The sequence below is a fragment of the Plecotus auritus genome (genome assembly GCF_963455305.1).
Source record: "Plecotus auritus genome assembly, chromosome: 3".
In the NCBI taxonomy this organism is placed as follows: Eukaryota; Metazoa; Chordata; class Mammalia; order Chiroptera; family Vespertilionidae; genus Plecotus; species Plecotus auritus.
In genome coordinates, this window is record NC_137772.1 from 58,193,065 (window position 1) to 58,215,613 (window position 22,549).

Below are 22,549 nucleotides of genomic sequence, written 5' to 3' on the forward strand. Positions count from 1 at the left end.
AGATGCATATGCAATCACCTTCCTTCATATGTATTAAAATTAATAATGATGTTTTAATAGCAGTTATTTGCTGTCTATTCTTGTATATATATTAGAGACTGGAAAATCAGCTGAAAGTGATTAAAAAGCAGGGGTTCTGACAGTAGGATGAAGCAAATAGCAAATCAAAAGATGATGAAAACAAGAAAATACATTTCTTGTTATAGCCACATCTTGAGGTTAAGAAAGAAGAAAAATAATCCAGTAGTTGTCAAGCAGTATCCAAATATCTGAGTAAAGATGAGGAGGTATATTTAACTATCATCACCTTCCTCTTACTACATTGCCTCTGGGACTTGAGACCCTCAGGCTATTTTGCTTTGTACTACTCTCACATAAGCACTGCCCTGTAGCAGTATCAAATAAAAATCTTATATTAAGATACTTCACTGTTACATTAGATACAAGACTGAAAAATTAAATCCAGTTTTATAAAGGAAGTTACACATTATTTCAGTTATATCAAGCCACTGCATTGCTGTTGGAACAGAATTTTTGGACTGTAACCCAGATTCTTTTTCTGCCAGTGTCGAAGAATGAATCCATGGACAGAAAGTGGTATAGCAAAGGTGGAAATTTATTGAAGAACAAGTACAGACTCCCACGTGGGTAGAGGGAAAGAGTCCCACAGAATGGACTCCCACGTAGGAAGGGGGAAAGGGTCCCACTGAGATCCTTTTCCCTATGGCTTATAAAGGCTGCAGTTCCTGTGTCCTGATATCCCCTCTGATTGGTTACTATTCCCATAGACTAGTTACTATAGTAACTACTGGGCTCAAAGGTTGAACCTCACATGGGACATATGAGTTTCTGCACCCCCCCTTTCCTATTGTTTTCCTATTCCCTTTGGGCTTGCTTCTTCTCCTTATGGATGAAGGGCTTCCTTCTCTGTATTTTGTAAATATAGACATTTTGCTGTTCCCAGCTCCTTCATTCTATGGAAATATACCTTCTGCTGATCTTCAGCCCTGTGCTTCCTCCATGGTCCCCTTAATTTTCAAAATTTCTAAATTTTCTTAAACCTGTCCTATTTTTCCCCCTAAAATTTCTGTTTCACTGTTTATAGTGAGGCTTGTGACAATGTATTTTTCAAAAAATGTATAATTCACTTCCCTTTGTATGAGATAGCTAAGTTACTTGGCCAGCTAGGCCGGGCCTTCACATGGTGCTCAATTGCTATAAACTAGATGCAATGAAAAAATAAAATAAACTTTCAGTTCTAAGAAGATAGATATAAATGTTCTCATGAGGCTCTTAAACACACCATTTCAAATATGTTTTGCATTATTCCCTGTACAATATGAATATTATATTAATAGCTACAGGGCCAAGAATACAATATAAAAGGATGAAAAATGCAGGAATTAAAGAAAATAATATATTTACGTCCTTTTTCTATTACAATATTGCTTTGTTTAATTTCATTAAAACTCAAGTCATGCTCTTAGTCAAGGCCAAAGATGGTATTATTTATTTAAGTATAAAAGTGTGTCATCTAAATAAAATTGTATTGAAGAATTAATGCATACCTTGACCTGTTTATAAGAATAGATTTTATTTTGAGCTATAGTTGTATTGCTAGTAGGTACAAAGAAAAGTGTTTTGTAAATTAAAATGTTTTATAATGAAACGGAATTTTTGGACTGGAACTCAGATTCTTTGTCTGCCAGAATCAGAGAATGAATCCACGGACAGAAAGTGGTATAGCAAAGGTGGAGATTTATTGAAGAACAAGTACAGACTCCCACATGGGAAGGGGGAAGAGTCCCACAGAATGGACTCCCAAGTAGGAAGGGGAAAAGGTCCCACTGAGTTCCTTTTCCCTATGGCTTATAAAGGCTGCAGATCCTTATAAACTGTCAAAAGCTACAATATTATATTCACTGCTTTTGTCAAATTTATTTTATTTGTTCCTTAACCAATATAGATTAAGAAACTCTTTTGATACTTATCTTGAAGCATCCATCTTATATAAAAACTGCTGTTTGAAATTTTAACCCTGCTATTTGGCTTCTGTAAATGCTTGGTTACTTAAATAAAAAGGAAAATAAGACTACTGCCACTTCAGAGAGGCCATTAAACCTACCCCGGATGAAATTATCAGTGCTGGCTCCAGGCCAAGCCTTTGGTTGAGGTCTCAAGGGCTCTTTAGGAACTTGCAAAGGGGGGCAGACACACCCCATATTTGGGAGACAAAGAAGGTAAAAACATATAAATAGGGAAAATTCCTCCATGTTGGGTCCCAGAAAACTGTCCATGAAAAGGACTAACAAGAAAAGTCAGAATACCTGTTTCCCTGAAAATAAGACCGTGTCTTATATTAATTTTTGCCCCCAAAGACACACTAGGTCTTATTTTCAGGGGATGTCTTATTTTTCCATGAAGAAGAATATGGTACACATTTATTGTTAAATGAAAATAAAGGAAATTTATTACCTGTATACGGTACGGTAGTACGGTAGTTGTCAACACAAACCAGACAAACTGTGAATCCTACAGTATCAAGAATTTACTCATTTATTCAATGACAATCATGTCATCATCTTCTGGAACATCATCATAACAATCCAATTCCTGAATTTCCTGGTGAATTTCTTGTGACTCCATTTCTTTCAGAATCAGTGGACCAAATCTCTCATGTTTAGCAATAGCACTGTCTTTAAATGAGTACTTCTTGTCAAGGTAGCCTGCTCACAGTGCATTTGCAATGCAACTATCAGTGATTTTCTCCCATGAATTCTTCACCCAAGTCACAACTTCTTGCAGTTTAGGTTTCACAAAGTTTCCACGCTGATTTCTCTCCATTCTATTTTCAATGTAGCCATTAATTTCCATGCGCAAATTGTCTTTGAATGGCTTGTTTATTGCAATATCAAGAGTCTGGAGATAGGCCGTCATTCATGCGGGAATCATTATCTGATCTATTTTTCTTTCATGAAGAAATGTCTTCATGTCTGTAGCACGATGAGTGTTGGCTGCATCCCAGACTAGCAGACCTCTTTGGCTCCCTCGCATAACAAGCGGCAGCATTAAATCGACCCACTTCCTTATAACTGCTTGTGTGGCTCAGGCTTTTTCAGTTTCAGGAATAAAAACACCCAGAACACATCCAATCTTTTCCTTCTTGCCCTTAGAAATGATTAAAGGTGGGATTTTAGTGCCATCCAGACGAATTGCCAAAACACAGGAAACATGTGCACTTTTGTAAGCAGTGGAGGGAATGTACGCTAAGGAGACAGCCCGCTGTTCAATTGTTGTTTGAGATGATTGGCCCATAAACACTGCAGTTTCATCCATAGCAATCATGTTGGAAAGATTGTATTTAGAGAAGTTAGCATCATCAATAAAGGACTTGAATGCAAGTGCTCGCTTAATAACTTGAGTATCTTCCAACCTAAACGATGTTGTAGATCTTCTTAAAGACAGTTCACTTCGCTGAAGGAAATTATCCAGCCAGTGTTGTGATGCTTTGAAGTCTTCGGGGGCTATGTCAAACTGTGGTGCCATTGCAAGGGCAAATTCTTGAATCTGAGCCCTATTCACAACCAAAGCCTTTGCTCTCCTGTCAACAACCCATTCACAGATCAGGTCTTCCAGCTCGGAAAATAATGGTTGCCGACCTGATCCACACTTGCGCTTTTTAGCATTTCCCTTGTCCGCTTGTTCAATGAGGTTACCATACTCTGCTTGCCATTTTCGGACCAATTGGATACTCAACATCTTCTCTTTGCAGAAAGCAGTAAGATTTTGGCCCCAAGAGTCTTCCATGATTCCTTTCTTGTACTCCACGGAGTAGCTTTTTCTTTTTGCGCTCATTTCTACCATAGGGGTAAAAAAAAAGGAATTGGGGTATCAAGGTGGGGGGAGGGGGATCACTCAAAATGACACAGGGGGGATCAGAGGGGGGAATCAAAATGGCACAGGGGAATCAGAGGGGGGATTACCATTTTAGTAACCCCTTTTGATCCTCCTGTGTCATTTTGATTGTCCCCTCTGATCCTCCTGTGTCATTTTGATTGCCCCCTCTGATCCTCCTGTGTCATTTTAAGTGATCCCCCTCCCCCCACCCCTGTGCCACTGAACACCTTCACCAGACATCCCCCCTACCCCTTTATCAGACATTTACCCCCTGGGGCCTGCCTGGGGACTGTCACTGGGCTTGCTGGGGCCTGGATCTGGGCTGGAGCAGGGTCTGCCACTGACTGAGAACCTTCAGTCATCATGAAGGCAGCCGCGAGCATCAGGTAGTGTCACCAGAGACAGACCAGCACTCACCACCTTCGCCTCGTCCCGTCCGCTCTAATCCTCCTGTTCTTCTACACGCATCTGCGAAAGTCTCCTCCTCTCTCCCGCCCCGCGCTCACCGCTCACTCCGACCTCCGCTCCGCCTCCACACAGCAGTGACATCAGGACTCCATGTAACGTCACTGGTTGCTAGACGCCAGTCGGGGCAGCCCTAGCGACCAGTTTACGGTAAATTAATTTTCATTCTGAGACAGAGCCTGGGGGCCCTTATTTTCGGGGGGTGCCTTATATTTCACTCAGAAGGAAACCTGTAAGTAGGTCTTATTTTCGGAGGATGTTTTATTTTCGGGGAAACATGGTATCTTAAAACAGGCAGGAAATTTTTCTCCTCGTACAATTCCTCTGAAATTTGGCAATGCTTATTAAATCATGGCAATACATTTCTTTGTATAAATTCAGTAAGACCGGTTTCTAATAGTGGTTTTAATAACTGAAAACTTTGACTGGAGTATCATGTTTTAAAGAGCCCTGTCTGAACTCTGAAGACTTGAAGCCAATAAGAGTGCCAAGGAAAAGCCTGGTATCCTGCTTGGGAGCCCTGAAAATGGCTGGCACTGGAGCATCAGGCCCAGGCCCTACCATCACTGGTGGTTGGTCAGAGTAGAAGGGGAGCAATAAGAATGCCTATGCATCCCTGCGGAACCCCACACACTCTAGGCCGTGACGAGTAGGAGGGCTACTGAGATGGGCTTTAAAACCTAGGGCGTGGGCTCAGGTGGAGTCACTGCAGGTGAGGGATTCACCTAATTCAGCAGATACTGCAGGCAGGCCTGATGGCAGCTGGATGGCTTGGCTTCCTGGCCCTATGGGGCACACTAAGATTCAACCATGAAATTCCAGCAAAGGTAGTCAGTTACCATTCTTGTGTTTATGCAAACCATCAGGCCAAATTAAATACAATAGATAAATTGGTCTTGATCTGGCTCTTTTGATAAACATAGAGGTAATTTTGAGGAGAAAAATTCTATTTCAATAGAGGTTATTAAAACTGAAATGTTTTCTTTCCCTTCCACCGGACCATTTGTTACAGTTTGTCTCTGCCAGGTCACAAGCCCACCTCCTTCTGTGCCCAGGCCTCATCGTTCCTCTGACAGACAGCAAGGATCTCTTGGCTCTGAGAGAAAACTCCGTCCCTCCTCAGTATGAGGCAGCTACAGAAGAAATTCAACGTCCATTTTCCCTAAAAGAATTCAGAGCCAGGATCCTTGAGGTAATATATTAGGCAGTTAGACAGACATGAGCAGAGCAAGGACAATGGGCCAACTAGCGCTACAGGATGTAACTAAGTCTTTCCACCTCTACGTATGTGAGACAAGGGGCATAGCCAAAGAGGTACTCACACAAAGTCTCAGCCCCTAGAAAAGGCCAGTAGCCTGTTTGTCCAGAAGACTTGACCCCTTTGCATTTGGGTGACCTACTTGCCTCCAGGTAGTAGCAGCCACAGCTATACTTATCGAAAAAAGCAAATAAGTTACTCCTAGGACAAGAACTAATCCTAACTGCCCCACATGAGGTCAAGGCTTTACTCTGGAACACACTAGAGCACTGGATGTCAAACACTCGAGTCACCCAGTTTCAGGCTCTCGGGTGGACAAAAGAAAAATCAGTAACAATTTATACTGATAGCAGGTACGCATTTACAACGGCTCATGTACATAGTGGTATTTCCAAGGTAAGGGGACTCCACAGAAGCAAGAGGGAACCGGGCCACAGAGGAAGCAGCCCGGGAGGCTTCCCTAAAACCAGTGGGGCCTCTACAGATTCTAGTGACTCTTCCAGATCCTGACCTAACCAATCCAGAAAAGCTGAAATCCATAACCAATCTTTACTCAAGTTCTTACAGGCTTTACAGTCTACCCAGGAGGCAATCTAGAAGCATGTCCGAGATGTTCTGCCTGTACCAGCTTCTGATCCGGTTCATCCCTTCCACCCTGGTGACTCTGTTTAGGTAAAGGTATTTGCCACCCAAGGACTGACTCCTACCTAGAAAGGACCACCTCCATGGCAGTCAAGGTCAACGGAATCCCAACGTGGCTTCATCACATCTGGCTTAAGACAGCCCAGGCAAAATTGAGAGTCCAGGACTCTTCGGACTCTCTAAAGATTACTCCTGGCCCTCATTCTGGGCCCTTATCTTATAAGCAGGCCCACTAACTTTATTAGGCAGAAAATTCAGATTATCGTTCTCAGGGTTAAATATAACTCCCTCCCTGACAATGACTAAGAGTCAATGATTTGACTCATGTACATAAAACCAGTGGGGAATGAAGCATCCATCTTATATAAAAACTGCTGTTTGAAATTTTAACCCTGCTATTTGGCTTCTGTAAATGCTTGCTTGCTTAAATAATAAGGAAAATAAGACTACTCCCACTTCAGAGAGGCCATTAAACCTTCCCCAGATGAAATTATCAGTTCTGGCTCCAGGCCAAGCCTTTGGTTGAGGTCTCAAGGCCCCAGCACATAAGGGCTCTTTAAGAACTGGCAAAGGGGGCCAGAAACACCCCATATTTGAGAGACAAAGAAGGTAAAAACATATAAATAGGGAAAATTCCTCCATGTTGGGGCCCAGAATTTGAGAGACATTTTCCTCTGGACCCACGCATAATAAATGTAACTCCATCTCTCTAAGTATTGCTTGGTTCTTCTCCGGTTTTCTGTAACAATCTAAGTTACATTTAAAACATATAGCTCCTCTAACAGATTTCATGAACAACTTAATTTACTATATGTAAATTGTATTAATAAGTAAAGTCATGTATTTTTAAAGTTAATAACTATAATATTACTTTTCATTTAAAAAGCAAAAGTAAGCCAAAACCGGTTTGGCTCAGTGGATAGAGCGTCGGCCTGTGGACTGAAGGGTCCCAGGTTTGATTCCGGTCAAGGGCACGTACCTTGGTTGCAGGCACATCCCCAGTAGGGGGTGTGCAGGAGGCAGCTGATCGATGTTTCTCTCTCATCGATGTTTCTAGCTCTCTATCCCTCTCCTCTCTCTTCCTCTCTGTAAAAAAATTAATAAAATATATTTAAAAAAAATTTAAAAAGCAAAAGTAAAAACAACCTAAAAAAGCCCCCCTACCAAAAATCTACTTAATTATGTATATTGGAAAATGAATTATCTTTTTTATAGTCTTACTTCAATCAAAAGAGATTATTCAAGAGAAAATGGAATGATAAGTAATTTAAAGTATTGATATGAAAGAACAACAAGTTCTGAGAGAAACACTACATTCATCATCTAAAACCTTTCATAGCTCTATTTTCAAGCTTGATATTTTCAAGTAAAAAACTAAAAATCACCTGACGATATAAAAGAGACTGGCCATACCTATAGAAAGGACCAAATCTTCTGGATAACTTTCTCTTCAAATAGGACATCTTCTGCTATAATATTTTACAAGGAAGTTTAACTACTTGATGGGAAGTATCTTGTTCCTATTTGCTTGTCATCTTATCCTTAATAGTAATGAGTGGCTCTGGTGGCACTATTCTGTTGAATGCTTTATTTCCCCTTATTGAACCTCAGACATCTGACTCTTTGATTCCTTCTCTCTCTTTTTTTTTTAAAAATATATTTTATTGATTTCTTACAGAGAGGAAAGGGAGAGGATAGATAGAAACATCGATGAGAGAGAAACATCTATCAGCTGCCTCCTGCACACCTCCCACTGGGGATGTGCCTGCAACCCAGGTACATGCCCTTGACCGGAATCGAACCTGGGACTCTTCAGTCTGCAGGCCGACGCTCTATCCACTGAGCCAAACGGGTCAGGGCGGATTCCTTCTCTTAAAATATGGTATTTCCAAGCCAACATAGAGAAGATAAACACTCTGACGGAACTGTAAACAAGGGTCCAAATATATTGTACATATTTTAGATTGAATTAGTAGGTAGTGTCTTCTTTGAATAAATTATCTTATTTGTACTCTAGTTTCCACAAACCAAAATAAAAAATGATTTTATTTTATTTTTTAAAAATATATTTATTGATTTCAGAAAGGAAGGGAGAGAGAAAGAGAGATAAAAATATCAATGATGAGAGAGAATCATTGATTGGCTGCCTCCTGCACACCTCCTGCTGGGGATATAGCTGGCAACCCAGGTATGTGCCCTTGACTGAATCGAACCTGGGACCTTTCAACCCATAGGCTGATGCTCTATCCACTGAGAAAAACCAGCTAGGGGTCAAAAATGATTTTACCTTCTTGTGGAAGTTTAGCTTCTATAATATGTAATACTAATTGAATCAATCTAGGAAATACCGTGTGATAGTTTAGAAAGAATGAAAATTAAATCAGCATTTTCAAAACTGATATTGATTTGATATATGGTAGTAGTTGCTAGGTATTTATTTTATATAAGGTAACAGATGTCATTTAAAAAATACTCTGGTGATATAAGTTTGTGAAATGCTATATTATATGGCCCCCTCTTGAAAATTCAAAGTGTACATAAATATAATAATGGTTCTGTGATTTTCTCCAATAAAACCAGCCATTGACTTTTAACAAATAATTTAACACTTCTAAACAATTGTTTTATGAAAGAGGTAAAAACAAATTTAGCTAAAAATGATGATGTATATACTCAACAATGGCTAGTACTAATAAAATCAAAACGATACAATTTCTATGTAAAACCCAGGGAAAGGTGAAGATTCCCATTATAATTTTCTAGAGTTTACAAATATAACAAAAGGAGTCTCTTCATAAAATTGATGTAGAAATGTAAAGACCTTTGTATGTCTTGCAGAAGAAAAGAACATAAAGACATGTAAAAGTCAAGGCACACTTAATACAGATCTTTGCTCCTATTGAGTGTTTTAAAACACACACATTTCATCTGAATAATCTTTTCTAGTGATAAGTCTTAGATCTTAGTTAGTGAATGCGTGGATAGCACCATTTGTTGCCAGAGAAATCAGTGGGTCTAATTTTTCCGAACCTAGTGAGAGTAGGGTGACTCTTGAGACACCTTGAGAAAATGAATTTTCTAAGACTGGCACGGTAGAATAAATGAGTTTTATTGGGGTGGAATTATATTTCTTGGGTTTCAAAGTCCTATTTTCCTTAAACCAGTCCTGGAAAATCTTTAGCTGGGCTCCAGCAGAGCCAAAAGTAGGGCCAGTGTCCAGAGTTTGTATTCCATTGTGGAACTGAGTCAGTATAGCATTACGCTAATCATAGCCTATTCGTCCATTGTCTGGAGTCCACAGAGCTGTGGGCCATGTGGGAAAGTGCAGAATGTGAGAGGCCTGCAAGCCAAAATCAGGTGCCAGCAGCAAAAGGAAAAAAGAGAGACAGAGATAGAGAGAGAGAGGGCTCCTTGGTTCAGGAATTTAAATATAAAATCTTCCTGCGCTTGTAGTGGCCACGCCTATTTTGGTCACTGACTTGTTATTAGGTGTGACTGACAGATAAGCACATTTTCACATCACCCAGACCTTAACAGAGCATGTGTCTATTGTCCCTTCCCTCCCCCCAGTGATTTTCAGGGAACAGATTTGGAGAATGTTAACTGCAGCTTCCTGGCAAAGCTGTATAAATGGCATGCTTATATTATCTAGTCTTTCCTTTACACCTTTCCTGTTAAACAATAACCAGGGTATTATAATGGTATCGGTGCTCAAGGTAGAGTTAGGTGAAACAAATTTTAGGTGAAAGATAATAGTTATATATGGTAAGGTCAGATTCAACTTTTAGTATCATGTGAAAAATATACATCTGGCATGCCATTAGATATATGTGACTTGAAAGCAAGGTGAGAAATATAGTGTGAAGCTACAATGTTAAGAATCATTAATACATAGGTACTGTGTTACTGCATAGATGAAAAGATAGTGGAGACATGGCAGAATTGAGAAGGAACCATCCCAGAGAAAGAATAGGAAGTGTTATAAAATATGTACTGTGAAGCCAACACACCAATGGGATCAAGTGTGGTATAGTATCAAAGGAACCATTAACTTTGGCAAATGGTCACTCACTAACTTTACATAAAGAATTCTGGTTTTGAAGTGAAGGAGCTATAACTCAAAATTAGAAATACTAATGTCAATGAAACATAAAAACTCCTTGTTCCCGTCTTTGTTTTATAGATTAGGAAACTGATGGATACTGACGTGGAGGAAATAGAAAATACTGTATTCTGATCTTAATTTTTTTTATTAGGTAATCCTTCTTAACTAATAATTTAAGATATTTTAAAACAGGCTATAATCTAGTATTAAAATGTGTAAGAAATCTATGTGTTTTTAATTTTGTTCACTGACACAGAGATTTGCCTGAATTCTGTAATAAATGTTGGATTTAGCCATGACAGTTTCTTGACATTTTCCAGAATGTCCTCAAATAAGTAATTGAACTTAATTTGTTTCATGCTTTAATGTCATGATTACACAGCCTCAGTTGCATAATCTATATCAATAAAAGCATAATATGCTAATTAGACTGGACAGACAAGTGACCTTCCAGACATCCTTCCAGACGTCCTTCTGGACAAAGCCACGGTGGTGGAGGCCAAGGCAGAGTTAGGGGCGGTAAGGCAGGCAGTGGAGCAGTTAGGGGCAATCAGGTCAGCAGGGAAATAGTTGAGGGGGGGAGATCAGGCTGGCAGTGGAGCAGTTAGGGGCAATCAGGTCAGCAGGGAAATAGTTGAGGGGGGGAGATCAGGCTGGCAGGGGAGCAGTTAGGGGGCAATCAGGTTGGCAGGGGAGCAGCTAGGGGCAATCAGGCAGGCAGGCAGAGGTGGTTAGGGATGATCAGGCCACAGGTAGAGGGGTTAGGGGTGATCAGGCAGGCAGGCAGGTGAGTGGTTAGGAGCCAGCAGTCCTGGATTGGGAGAGGGATGTCTGACTCCCGATTTAGGCCTGATCCCTGCAGTTGGATATCCCCCGAGGAGTCCCAGATTGGAGAGGGTGCAGGCCAGGCTAAGGACCCTCCCCTCTCCCACATTGTAATTGTTTTTCTGAATTTTTGTTTCAACTAAATTATACAAAAATGAATAAAATGGAAAATCACAATTATTGTCATAATAAATCTGGGCTTTATTTTTAGTATCACTTTCTACATAGTCTTTTTTTGTGGAAAGAAGAAGCAATAATTTAAAAAAAGAATTGATAGTCCTTCTCTGAAGTAATAAAAAAAAAAAGCAATTCACTGTGAACATTGTAAACTGCTTTAGTACAATAAAGTATGTTGATTCATTGGTGCTGCACCAAGGAGGACTCACAGCAGTAAAATGCCAGGAAGAGTAGGGTGATATGATGTAAAGAGAAGAAGTAGAGTAGTAAAATGGAAAGAGGGAAAGCACTAATAGATTCTGTAGTGTAAGACTCCAGACTTGATGGGATATTTTGAAAGTAGCATGGTAAAAAATGCACTGTCATATATAAAAGTAGCATGATTAAAAAATGCACTGTCTAAACCTGTTTTAGGGAGAAAAAGGATCCAAAATCAGCAGACTAAAAATAGAGAAGGATTACAGTTATAGGAACTGAGAATGAAGAAGGTGAACAAGACTAACAGCTAAAGGATAATGAGAGGTAAAAAAATTGAGATGCTGTGAAGAGGGAAGCCAACAAGCTAATAGGACAGAGGGAGAAAGCTCATTGCAAAGTAATCTATGAGTAGCAGCTGTATGATGACAGGAAAGAATGACAGCAATCAACCAAAAGATCAGGGGAAAATTATTAATAGGAGACACAGATTGGTATAGGATGGGAGATCTGTTTAAACAAATTAATGTATAGCAGTAGAGAAAACACACACACAATATCACTTATTTCTTGAGGGTTTGCTGCATTTATACAATAAATTTAGAATGAAATTTTGATAAAATGCACATTTAAGAAATATACTTATGAGCATATCTGGCATTTTTGTGTAGGCATATGGATGATTTTGACGTGTTTATTTTACTAAGCTCTACTGAGGAAGCCATGGGTTTCAAGGTAATGCAGCAGGAAACTTAAAATTTGTAAGCACGTAAAAATGATTAGGCACAGTAAAGAATGCACACTAAGTCAGTTCAATTTCCCAAAGTAAAACAGTTTTCACAGAGCTACCAAATTAATTCTGGACCCAAGAGGTCAATTCAATTAGATCAGTCTGCTCCTGGTTCAGAATGGGGGTGAAAGGACATTATGGATGACACTTTCAGACCCTAGATGATCACAATTCATTTGATTGAGGTGACCACTTTATCCGTGTGAAAATTTCCTCTTTTCATGGCTTACTTGACACTGATCTTTCTTCTTTCCTCCCTCCCTTCCTCCCTCCCTCCCTTTCTTATTTCTTTCTTCTTTTTCTTTCTTTCTTCTTTTCTTTCTTTCTGTTTTTGATTCCTTTTGCTCCTTCCTTCACCTCTAAATTTTCCTTCCCTCCCTCCCCACCCCCAACTCCCCACCTTTCTCTGGATTTTCAAAGCAGCAACCTACTTTCTTTATATTCTCTGTCTTTCAAGCTCAACCACTTTCAAGAGTGAAATACTTAGTCTAGGAAAATAACTCCAAAATCTTCATCACTAACTATGGACTTTCTCTAGATTTTCCAACTGACTAGTGGAAAATTTCACTTTTATACTTCGTCTTCTTTCTGGACACAGACTAGCTAATTCTGAACAAATTTACTTCAACTTTTAAAATTCTATCTTTTTCTATTTTCACTCTCTCTTTTTCCTTTTCTGTCAATGACATCAGTGTCATCTCAGCTGACCATACTTGAAACCTTGGGAAACTACTCTCTTCACCCTACCTCTCAGAAGTCTTTGTGTTAAAGCCTTCCTTGTGATTCATTCATGCATCTTTCAACAAAATCAAGTCTATTTTCCAGGTGCTATGAAGCCACTCATTTCAAAACTCTGTTTATAGAAAATCCTATTTAAAAACAAGTGTTACCAAGAGTAGCTATCCATTAAAATTCTTGAATGTATTAAATGATACCATCCTATCTAATAAAAGAGTAATATGCAAATTGACCATCACTCCAACACACAAGATGGCTGCCCCCATGTGGTCAAAGATCCTGCCCCCATGTGGACACAAGATTGCCGCCACAAGATTGCCTGCAGGGGAGGGCAGTTAGGGGCAAACAGGCTGGCAGGGGAGTGGTTAGGGGGTGATCAGGCTGGAAGGCATTAGTGGTTAAGGGCAATCAGGAAGGCAGGCAGGCGAGCAGTTGGGAGCCAGCAGTCCTGGATTGTGAGAGGGATGTCCGACTGCCCATTTAAGCCTGATCCTACTGGGACCGGGCCTAAACGGGCAGTCAGACATCCCTCGAGGGGTCTCAGATTGGAGAGGGTGCAGGCTGGGCTGAGGGACACACACGCCTCATGCACGAATTTCGTGCACCAGGCCTCTAGTTTAAAATATTCTACCAATCAGTAAATATGACTGAGCACATGGGGTGTGGACTTCATACATGCCCTGTATGGTAGGGCTGAGAGGTGATGCAAGTTTGGAAGTCTATCTTCCTCTCCCCAAACCTCTAAAATGAGATTTTTTACAGCATCCTTTTTAAATGGTTTTGTGTGACACAGTGTTTAGGATCAAGTATGCATTCTAAATTTCACTTGCATTATTTTCATGACCTCCTCAGTAAAACAAAACATAATAAAAGGAAAACAATATAATACTTGCAACCTCAATACCCAGGGGAGTATTTTGGGTTTTGAATGGGTCATGTTTGAGATTAAACAATCTGTACTTCATGTAGTATTTCTTGTGCACAGCACTTTTGAACCTATACATCTGTCTTTCTAACTTACAACTTGACTCTTGCAAGTCTTTCTACTAACATGTTTTGTGGATTTTAGTCTACTATAGTTCTGCCCTTCTCAACTTCATGCTTTTCCCAAACCCCTCACTGAAATGCCATTATGGCCTCCTAATGTTTCCTTCTGCTCTATTTTTCCAATCCAGCTTTGTATTAGATCTGAATTTATCATATTACAAAGTAAAATTTGTCCAATAGTTATTTAGAATTCATAAATGAATAACAAAGTGACTGCCCAGATGTCATTCAATTTCTTATTAATGTCAAGAGCATTTTGTAGATGCATTCTAAAAATTAAGTATAATTTAAGTATTTAATAGAAAATGAAGATACTGAAGGGAGTTTTCATTAAATATATTGATAACTGTCTTTGTTCTCTCTATCCCATCAAACACACACACACATGCGCACATGCACACACACACACAAAACCCTGTCCCATAGAGAAACTATCTTCTATTTGTCTGACCAGATTAGTTATCTATCATAACAAACATGTTAAATTTTGAATTAGATTCATGGGAATCACATTACTTACTCCAAAACAAAACTTACTAATTATTTTACATGCAGGCAACCACTATGCACATTCTTTTACTGGAGAAATCTGAGAACTACAGATGCAGCTTCTCATTAAGAAAAAAATATATATATATATATCACCCAATTGGCATGGCCCAGTGGTTGAGCATCAAACTATGAACCAGGAGGTCATGGTTCGATTCCTGGTCCCAGGCACATGCCTGGGTTTTGGGCTAGATCCCCACTGGGGGGGCATGCAGAAGGCAGCCAATCAATGATTCTCTCTCATCATTGATGTTTCTATCTCTCTTTCCATCTCCTTTCCTCTCTGAAATCAATAAAAATATATAAAAAGAAAAAAGTATCTATTTTTGCCTCTCACTTTAAGACAAGTTTTGGTTCTGGGTTAGCATGCAGGATGCTTCTGGGTCAAGGCAGGGGAAACATTAGTCATGCAGAAAAAGCCATTTCAGTTATTATCTCCATCTTATACCTCATTAATTACACAGATTAGTTTACATTTTCTAACTGCTATAGCCCCATTAATACAGAAGTTTCATATTTATTTATAATAGTGGTATAAAATCCTTTCATTAATATTTTATACTAGAGGCACCGTGCATGAATTCATACATGGGTGGGGTCCCTCGGGGTGGCCTGGGGAGATTGGGCCCCAGCTCATGCCCCCATGCCCCCAGGCTTGCAGTCCCGCATCCCACCTGGCACCCCTGCCTTGACCTGGTGCTGCCCCCTCACCTGCTCCACCATCTCACCTGCGGGGTGATCAGGGGCCTGGCCCCCTCAATGCCTGGGTGCCAGGCAGCTGCCCCTTTCCCTCCCTCCCCCCCCCCCCGTCCGGCTCCCTTAATGCCTAGGTGCCAGGAAGTGACCCTTCCCCCCCCCACCCACCACCTCCACTGGTCACGGACTGCAGGGTGATCTGTGGGGTGATTGGGCTCCTGCTTGCACCCACCTTAGCCTGGGGCTGCCCCCTCACCTGCTCCACCATCCCACCATGGTTCTGCTCTCATCGGGGCCCATCATTGCCGGCAGTGCCTCCACTGCTGCCAGTGCTGCGTGGCCAACGCCTGCCGTGCTCCGTGCTGCCCCCAGATGGTCAGCGCCATCCCCAGGTGGTGTAACTCCTGGTCTAATGACCACTGGAGGGGACAATTTGCATAATAAGCTTTTATTATATAGGATAATAAGAGAAAATTCCTAGAATGTTACACAGATCAGAAACTTTGACCAACACATTATTATTCAAAATGGTTTGAATCAGAAGGCAGTGCCTACTTCCCACAGTCCCCATCATCTCATATTGTCTTAATCATGGCTACTTGCCACTTATAAGTTAACTCCATGAATTCTGAAGTCATATCCATTTCCCAGCCCTTTGAAACAAAACAAACCTCTCTTTTCCAAACCTATCCTTTCTACTTGTGCTCAGGATATTAATCTACCTATTTTTGTACTGAAAAGAGCCTGCTTTGCTTTCATTATTCCCCTTTGCCTAAAAGCTTGCTCAAGCTTCACTTATTTTCAAATGGCCATCCCTTAAAGCTGAGAGTAAAATTAACAGCTAAGATCAGAGTGAAAGGCAGTAAAGTCAACCAATTAGTGTTTATTATTCGGAGTTAAGTCTTCAAGAAATGTTTAATGCACATCTGATATATATTATTTAAGAAAGCACAGACTATTTTAATTTCAAATAGTAAAGGAAATTAATTTTTAGCAATTTCAAGTACAATTAAAATATACATTTATGTATAAAACTTCACTCCTTGTATAAACATAACATTTGAGTGCTTAGAAAAACATTAGTCAATTTGTTTCTTTCAGTAGCAAGGAAAGAAAAGAGAAAATCAAATTGCTTAATTCTATGATATAGCAGGTAGCAAGAATTTGCATTATAAGCCACTCCTTCTCAACGTTTTTATTGAATACTTATTATATTCGAGTAATAGGTAGCATAGTCAAATGCTCACAGCCAGCCTAATGACCCCCTTTTCTCCACTGAAACAGGCAGCCAGCCATAAGTACTAAAATAAACTTTGGTTCAGTTCTCACTTCATATTGCCTACTATTCCCAGTCTCATTTTTCAAGATGAAACTGCTTTATCGTTGCCCTTCTTCTCTAATATTTTAATGCCTTCCAAATTAAATATAAACTTAGATTTATGAGACAGTACCATAGTACCTTTGTCTCATAAAAATCATTTTTAAAAGTATGTTCTTACTAGTATTTCTTTAAAAAAAGATTCATTCTAGCATATTATGCCTTATTATTTTGTGAAACTGCATTTGGTATGAATGCTCAATAAGTTCTATTCATAATTTTAGTAGCTTACATATATAAGGAGTGTATCACATTGAATTATACTTCATCTAAGCCTTTTGCTGTAAATCTCCAAAGGTTTATATTGTTTTAATTTATAGAAAATCATTCTTTTCACCAGAGTTTTTTCTCACTTTGTTTAATGTTAAATACAGACCAGAGAGTTCCACTTATTGTTTTAAGATCATTAAGAGTTCACAACCAATAAACTTGCATTAGTGTTATATTTCTCAATAAATCTATATATTTTGAATAAAATGAACTGATGATACTGTGAAGGTATTCTCTTAAAGATAAAGAAGAGAACAGTTTATCACAAAGCCATCCATCTATAGTACAAAACCTTGGAGTCCTCCCCTGTAGCATTAGTCTTTTCTGGTTAATTTAGTTGGCTTGTAGTGAATGACTTCAAGGCTGACCTAATCTCTAAATATTGCTCTGTGAAATGTTCTCTGGTTTATGTCTTCTCTTTACTTGTGTGGAGTCAATATTTCTCTACTCAACTGCAAACCTAGTTTTGTATTCCCTTGTTACTTTCCTTAGCAGAGCAAACACTATATTATTTTTTAAAAAAACTGTAATAGTTGACTGCTGCCCTGCAGCCCTTAACCACCCCAATTCCCCTTGGTTTTCAAACGAAAAGATTGGAAATGCACATACTGCAACTTTCACAAATTCATTGAACCTGAAAAGCTAAGAAGAGCTTGTTAAATGCTGGAGCAGCACACAAGAAAATGTCTCAAGCAGTTCGGAGATATAACAGAGCTAATTATCTTACTGCATAAAGAAAAGGAATGAACGTAGAAAAACAGAAAGGATACCTAAATTGGAGTAGAAATTAGGTAATAATTGTATTTCACAAGTATAAACTGTAATGTAGTTTTAACATCTAGCTTTAAAATATGTACATGTAGGCTCTCTGCTCCTCCTGTTCGTCAGACAGCCTCTCCTTCTGTGCTGTGCCAGGAGCCACAACCCGGAGACACGATGGTGAAGTTGGAGTGAACAGATTTGGCCGCATTGGGTGCCTGGTCACCAGGGCTGCTTTTAACTCTGGAAAAGTGGATAATGTCACCATCAATGACCCCTTTGTTGACCTCAACTACATGGTCTACATGTTCCAGTATAATTCTACTCATGGCAAGTTCAAAGGCACAGTCAAGGCTGAGAATAGGAAGCTTGTCATTAATGGAAAATCCATCTCCATTTTCCAGGAGCGAGATCCCACCAACATCAAATGGGGTGATGCTGGTGCTGAGTATGTTGTGGAGTCCACCGGTGTCTTCACTACCATGGAGAAGGCTGGGGCTCACTTGAAGGGCGGAGCCAAGAGGGTCATCATCTCTGCCCCTTCTGCGGATGCCCCCATGTTTGTGATGGGGGTGAACCATGACAAGTAAAACAACTCCCTCAAGATTGTCAGCAATGCCTCCTGCACCACCAACTGCTTGGCCCCCCTGGCCAAGGTCATCCATGACAACTTTGACATCGTGGAGGGACTCATGACCACAGTCCATGCCATCACTACCACCCAGAAGACGGTGGATGACCCCTCTGGGAAGCTGTGGCGTGATGGCCGACGGGCTGCCCAGAACATCATCCCTGCTTCTACTGGTGCTGCCAAGGCTGTGGGCAAGATCATCCCTGAGCTGAAGGGGAAGCTCACTTGGCATGGCCTTCCGTGTCCCCACCCCCAATGTGTCAGTTGTGGATCTGACCTGCCACCTGGAGAAAGCTGCCAAATATGATGATATCAAGAAGGTAGTGAAGCAGGCATCAGAGGGTCCCCTCAAGGGCATCCTGGGCTATACTGAGGACCAGGTTGTCTCCTGCAACTTTAACAGTGACACCCACTCCTCCACCTTTGATGCTGGGGCTGGCATTGCCCTCATTGACCACTTTGTCAAGCTCGTTTCCTGGTCTGACAATGAATTTGGCTACAGCAACAGGGTGGTGGACCTTATGGTCCACATGGCCTCCAAGGAGTAAGAGCCCCCTGGACCACCAGCCCCAGCAAGAGGAAGAGAGGCCCTCTGCTGCTGGGGAGTCCTTGCCCCAGATCAGTCCCCTGACACACTGAGATCTCCTGACCACCGTTTCCATCCCAGACCCCCTGGAGAAGGGGAGGGGCATAGGGAGCCCTACTTTGTCATGCACCATCAATAAAGTTCACTGTACCAGCCAAAAAAAAAAAAAAAAAGTACATGTAGACATATAAGTGAGAATGCTTATTTTTATTTTAAAAATTATTTTAAACTATGGAACACTATGGACTAGGTTTTACATTTCCATAATTTTTATTATGATTTTGGGTCTGAAAATATATTTCCAAATAATTAATTTACTTTATTTTACTTTTTAAAAATTTCATGAATAATTGGGATTTCAGAAACTAAATGAAAAAAGAAGAAAGCTTACTAATTTTCTTCACAAAGTATTTTAAATGACAGGAAGATGAATTTTGAAGTGAATCTTGAATGAAGCACAAACATTTTAAATTGGTTAAAAACCAAGAAAACACTTTATTTAGAACTCCAATTACAATATATACAGTTCTTCTGTTACATGTGTCACATTTTATCTTGCATACTATTATTCAGTGTCTTAACTTTAAAACCTACACTCTTTGAGTAGAGGATTAATGCTAGGTTTCTTGTTCTGTAGCATTGAGCATGGCACTTTATTAATGATGAATAGAATGAAAAAAGAAAGATGGGAAAATGGGGAGAAGAAAGAAAATCATGTTGTTTAGATACTTGTATGAAAAGTAGTGAAAGACAGGTTGAAAATGATGCATAAATCAGGACAGGAACAATAGAAATATTTCAGATGGCCACGGGGACAATTCAAACAAATATTTTATTTCTGTGATGACAAATTTTACATGTCTCTTTAAGAGACACAGGAAATATAGATTCTGTTATTTCAGCAACGTAAGTGACAACAACTGAAAGACTGGTCGACCAGCCACTATGGCATGCACTGACCACCAGGGGGCAGAAGTTCAATGCAGGAGCTGCCCATCAACCCAGCTGCAGCCACTCACTCCCTCAGTAGTCCTGCAGGTCCAATCTCTGGAGAACAGTCCAGGTACCAAGAGACTGGCGCTGCTGGCACGATCCCGACAGCACCACTGGCTTCCTGGAAGTCGGCCTCGGACACTGCAGCCATTCCCCCTCCCTAGATGCTCAGCAAGGAAGAAACTATATAAAAGCTGCTACCAGGTGGATCCCAACAACCTGTGGATCTGGATCTTGAGCCGTCAAGGGAGTCCCACCACCTGCCCAGAGGGCCGATTGCATCCTGGCTTCTCCCTTTCCCTGACCCCCCTCCCCCAACGAGACCCCTCTGGATGGGCACCAGATTCAGAGCTTACAGCTGGTGAGTGCCGCTGCAGCAGCGCGAGCCTCTGCTGATCAGGACTGCTGGGCAAGAGCCTGCAGCAGACACAGCAGGCCGAGATGAGCCGGAGCAGCAGGCAGGAGCTGCAGGTGATGTTGGACTGATGGTTTTGGCCCAGTCCTCACAGGCCACACCGAGGGACCCCACCCGTGCACGAATTCATGCACCAGGCCTATAGTTATTAAATAAGAACTCAGCGGATTATATGCCAGACCCTTCAGAAGACTTGCCAAACTGTGAGGCAGAAGCAAATCTTGGTGACAGAATGAGTGTTAGTCACTCCATATGTTTAAATTGTAAGAAAGAATTTGATTAAAATTGTAAGTTTTTTTCTTTATGTCCATTGTTGTACTCAATTAGTGACCAAAGATAAGTCATCCTGCACTTTTAATGTGGACTTAATATTGAAATAGCAAGTATATAAAACTATGTTTTTAATGACAAATTAAGTCACTTTTTAAAATTGTAATAATTATTAGCTACTTGGAAAGAAGTAGCTTAAATATTTTTTTTCTCATTTTGGAAATTAAGTGGATACACACACACTTATAACAGCAAAAGAAGGATATTGCTAGTACATAGAACTATACAATGTGAGGATAGGAATGCTTTAAAATATATTGCCATTTCCAACATTGTATAAAATAACAATCGGATATTTTTTATGGGAGTAAGAAAATAAATTCTAAAAATGAGCAATCATAGATTAAGGCATCAACAACATAACTGTATTTGATTCATAAAAATCAGGACTTTAAAAAGAGTTGTGCTATATAAGTAATATTCATTATTTCAATGATTTAAGTGTTTGAGGAGTTTGTGTTGAGCTATTATAGCTCATATGAGCCTTTTAGTATACATCTTCATTATTTTCATTTTTAAAAATTTATAGAAAATATTCTTTTGTCTAGGGTGTTGTTACATGTTATAATTTAAATATATGTAGAATGGAAATCCTTTTTATTGTTTTATTAATAGTTACTAAGGCTGTAAAACAAATAATCTTTCATTCATGTTACCTCTTTCAGTAAATCTACATCCTTCAATGGTATGATATAATATTAAGAAGCTATTCTCAAAGGATAAAAAAGAGAAGAGGGGCTTACCACTAAACCATATATATGCAGCATAACATTTTGAGTTCTTTACTGCAAAGAGATGGTCACTGACATTAAAGAATTATCTCATGTCAGAGGTTAATGGTGAAGATCACATTATAGGGAATTAAAAGCATTTTCTTTATTAATAGACTTTAATTTTGTAGAAGTGTTAGTTTTACAGGAAAATAGTGCAGAGAGCACAGAGAATTCCCATATCCTCCTATTCCCATGGTACAGTAATCCTACTTTACAGTCTTGAGTTAGTGTGGTGTATTTGCTAAAACTGTTAAACAAATATGAATGCACTAGAGGCCCAGTGCACGAGTGGGGTCTGGCCAGCCCGGCCCCAATTGGGGCCCAATCCGGGCTGGGATGGCTGGGGTTAGGGGCTGCGGGCGATTGGCCAGCAGGCCCTGCTCCCGATTGGGATGGGGGAGGGCCAGTTGGGGGCTGGGCTGGTCATGGGGAGGGGCTGTGGGCAGTGGGCCAGCTGGCCCCTTCCCTGAATGGGTTGGGGGTGCTGATTGGGGATCAGCAGCCAGAGGAGGAGCTGTGGGAGGTTGGCTGGCCAGCCCTGCCCCCTATTGGGGAAGGGGGGGTGATCAGGGGCAGGGCTGGCTGGGGGTAGGGGCTGCAGGCCAATCAGGTGCGAGAGCCCATTGGGGATGGGGCCGGCCAGGGGGCGCTGCAGGAGATTGGCTGACCAGCCCCACTCCCTATTGGGGTGGTGGGGTGATCAGGGGTGGGGCCAGCCAGGGGGAAGGGCTGCAGGAGGTTGGCCACCAACCCCGCCACCTGATCGGACCAGTTTGCTGGCCACAGTGGGCGTCATAGTGACTGGTCATTCTGGTCATTACAAATGCTGGCTCTCTCTCTCTCTCTCTCTCTCTCTCTCTCTCTATATATATATATATATATATATATATATATATATATATTATTAATAAAGTCTATAGTTTACATTAGGATTTACCCTTTGATTTGTACAGTTCTATTGGTCCTGGCAAATCCTATATAATAAAAGCTTAGTATGAAAATTGTGCCCTTGACCGGGAGTTGTCCAGAA

General features: G+C 40.5%; 1 pseudogene across 1 annotated transcript; it reads left to right on the forward strand.

The window, feature by feature from the left end:
* Positions 1-17,953: 17,953 nt before the first annotated feature.
* Positions 17,954-19,055, forward strand: LOC308244854 (glyceraldehyde-3-phosphate dehydrogenase-like; annotated as a pseudogene). Its single transcript has one exon. The product of its transcript is annotated as a glyceraldehyde-3-phosphate dehydrogenase-like (transcript).
* The last annotated feature ends 3,494 nt before the right edge of the window (positions 19,056-22,549 follow it).